General features: G+C 33.5%; 1 long non-coding RNA gene across 2 annotated transcripts; it reads left to right on the forward strand.

Moving 5' to 3' along the window:
* Positions 1 to 880: 880 nt before the first annotated feature.
* Positions 881 to 2838, forward strand: LOC116402582. Of its 2 annotated transcripts, XR_004215031.1 has the most exons (3): positions 881 to 1197; positions 2038 to 2360; positions 2528 to 2838. It is a non-coding gene; the product is annotated as an uncharacterized LOC116402582 (long non-coding RNA). The 2 variants fall into 2 exon arrangements; XR_004215030.1 differs by lacking the exon at positions 2038 to 2360.
* The last annotated feature ends 946 nt before the right edge of the window (positions 2839 to 3784 follow it).

Here is a 3784-nt window from a genome sequence, read left to right on the forward strand (position 1 = left end):
TATAAAAAGCAATAGTGTGTTCTAAGAATAAGTATAAGTTTGTGAGGGAGAAGTGTTACATGGGAAATTAACAAAAAAATAGGATAATTTTGAAGGGTTTAAAAAGTTTTAGGATAAATTTTAAAAAATATGACATTTAAGACAAATTAACTAGGAAAAGTCTATATTACCCTTTAGTTATAAAAAACCTAAAAAGCAATTTATGAAATTCCTTCTTCTTCTTCCTCCATTTTCTCACTTCCAAAAAGAATATTTCATTTTTCTCTCATCTCTCCTTGTGCGTATTCCATTTTTCCTCATTATCACAAAACCTTTGATTTCTTTTTTCTTCCTTTCCCATTTTTCATTCACAAAACTACAAAAACAATGATAGTTTCGGTGATTTCATTGTGGAACATTCACAAAGATGTGTATGAGATAGGTGCGAGATGTGTACGAGATAGGCTAAGAGGGATTAAAGAAAAGTTCAATCAGTTTACAAGCCTAGAGGATTAATAGTGGAGAAGAAATGGATGGAAGAGAAGAAACGTAGGCACCAAAAGTTGAAGGAAGGAAAAAGAAAAGAGGAAGGAGGAAATTAAATGAGAGTATTTTCGTCATTTCACCTCTAATTTGTCCTAAATGTCAACTTTTTTACAATCAATCCTAAAAATCTTTATCTACCTCATATTTTGCCTATTTTTGTCAATTCCCCAAGAAGGATGGGGAAGAAATTTGACGGGGAATCGCCAAGAAGAGTACAAATTTGACCACATTTAAGACTTTTGAGACCAAATTTTAAAAAGAAGAGTTTTGGGACAAATGGGTATGTGAAATATCTAAATTACCCTTTAGTTTAAAAAAGCTCTAAAATTTTGAAACCCACGATTTCTCCTCACGCAACACATATTCTGCTGCTCGCTGGTGACTCCATTTACAGAGATAACAAATCCCAACCAACAAACGGAGACAATCGATCAGATGGAGTGGCGGTGACTTGGGTAGCAGCGACATCTATTGGGCGACTTGGACAACAACAACAATTTCATTGAAACTAAAGTCTGGGTCTTATGGATTGTGTGTCAACAATTTCTATATCTTTCTTTTTAGCCAACTTTGCGGCCTTGTCCTTCCCCCATTCCGATTTCTTGCATTTCCTAATCATTTCTCTCTCCTTCACCTTTCATCTTCACAAGGGTTCGAGAGATCTTCAAGCAGGTTAGTTGAATCAATTCAATTGCACTTCATTTCTTTCTGAACTCATATGTGATCGATAACCCAATGTGATTTTTCTTTTTGATCTTGATGTTTCTTCGTTTCCTTTGCTTTTTGTTTTTCTTCTGGGTTTTGTTTGTTTGGTCATATATTGTACTTATCTGCTTTAGATTCAATCAAAGCTTTGATATGATTGGTACATGGGACTTACCCATTTTGTGTATAATATACCTTGTTTTGTTTCTCGATGATCCTTTCAATTAATGGTGATTTAGTAGTGTTTTGGATTTGATGTATCTCATTTGGATGTGTTCTTAGTGTGTACTGGAAGTTTGATATTTTAGTTGGGAGAAATCTAGCATTGGATATGGGTAGTTGTTAGGCTAAGCAAATTATTACTTTGAGATGATGACTTATCATAATCAAACTTTTCTTAGATCACTCTTTAATCGTCGATTTGCTCTTAATTGTTACAAGTAAATAGTTTCTTAGACTATATATCAAAACGCTCAACATTCTCTGTTGCTTCCATTTTACTGTTGGAGATTTATTATACATAGAAGAATGATGATGGATGGAATTGGTATTCGGAGGAAATGCTGAAAAACATCAATAACTTTTCATTCAAATTCACAAAACTGTAGATTAGCCAACAAACCCACATGATAGGGGAAGAAAAAACATTGAATGCTTTATTTGAATTAGAATTAAGCATAAGTCAATACTCAATACTTTAGAAAATGAAATAAACAATACTTTATCAGTTTTCTCCATAGTTTTTTTCCTTCATTTTTTCCTTCTAAGTACGTTCTGTTTTGCAACCTAAACGAACATTATATATAGGGTTGGCACTTCATTGCGATTTCTTTTTCTTAAGATGCTGCTAAGATAATTTTGGTGGAAGAAAAGAAATGGATCAATGCCGAAGGGTTTGAAGAGTAAATGTCAATCTACTTTTTGGATTTGAGGAGTGCAAAGTGTCTCTTTTATGAAGGCCTTCTTGGAATGATTCCAATATTGCGTCTTGAGGGAATTGGCTTTAAGGATGGTCCTTTGTTTGCTGCTCTTCATGGAAAGACACAAGCCAAAGAAGTTGAAATACTCATATGTTGTAATACTCTCATGTGATGGTGCTGCAACAAGGAAATCTTCATGGAATCCTCCTAGTAAAACCTTTATGTTGCTTTCTAACTTTTTCCCATTTTCCTGATTTTATTTTTCTTTTCTTGTTTTATTTATTATAATTACTAGTTTTTCCTTGATGCTCTTTCTTTTGTCCTAGTGAGTTGTATCAATTGATGTGTATTTATAGTGATTCTTTTCATTGTTGCAGAGCTTTTTTATATTACATTTCTTGAGGGGGAGACAATCAGGGAATGACTCTACTTCGACAAGTCTAGACGAGCCTTTGAGAGCGAGATCAAATATAAGTATCTACAGCTTAGTCAGGGCAACACTACTTTGTTGAGTTTAGTTACATGAGTCAGATAGATACATTGTTCAGTTCACTTAACGTGTATTGTTGAGTTTTTTTTTTTTATGGTTTTTACTTTGTTCATTTTAGAAAATGAGTTTTTACTTTGTTCTTCTCAATCACATCGGTTACAGCCTCTATATCACAAATGATCAACTTCAAGAATACAATTAAATGGTTCAGCATAAGTTCAAAGAAATACAAAACAGTAACTCCAATTTCTGTAATGCCTACCCTAAAGCTAATTACACCATGTGTGTCCATATCTTTTGCTTTCAATAAGGCATCAAGCGTTGTTTGATACTTGCTTTCCACTAGTTGTCCAATCTTTAACTAGAGCAGCCAAATTTCCTACCTGGTATACATAAGTAACATATAAGCAATAAAAATGAGGAAAAAAATCTATGGAGAAAACATGGACATTTGATTCATCTCTTATTTGTTTATTCATTTATGCACTATTTTATGGACCATTTTCAAGATAGTACCCTTTTGGGTTCACTATTATTGGATCAAAATTTAATTTTTTTAATGAGTTGAATATTCATTTTAGTTTAAGGATTTGATACCATATTAGATAGCATGAGGCTTCTTTCAAAATTAATTGGTGCCCCTAGCTAGAGTGATGCAAATTAAATTCATAAATAATAGAATTAAGTTATCAAGCTAGGAATTCAAATGAATAACAATGAATTTTGAGCTCAAAACAAATATGAAAATCAAAATCATTCACATTCTTACAAAGACTCACCATCCGCCTGATAATCCTTCTTTCCAAACACTGCAACATCGAGTTCCACAATATTGAACAACTTAGTAACAACAGTAGCAACCCCTCTAAAGAACACAAGCCTACTTCTCCCACACATGTCCTTCTCCAAAGCCTTAACCCTCACCGATGTCTCATCCTCTGAACCAGATTCCTCCAAGCAAGAAACATGGGCATTCTAGGACAATATAGACTTTTCCTAGTTAATTTATCGGATTTCTCCATAGATTTTTTTCCTCATTTTTATTGCTTATATGTTACTTATGTATACCAGGTAGGAAATTTGGCTGCTCTAGTTGAAGATTGGACAACTAGTGGAAAGCAAGTATCAAACAACGCTTGATGGC

The sequence above is a fragment of the Cucumis sativus genome, chromosome 3, assembly GCF_000004075.3.
Source record: "Cucumis sativus cultivar 9930 chromosome 3, Cucumber_9930_V3, whole genome shotgun sequence".
In the NCBI taxonomy this organism is placed as follows: Eukaryota; Viridiplantae; Streptophyta; class Magnoliopsida; order Cucurbitales; family Cucurbitaceae; genus Cucumis; species Cucumis sativus.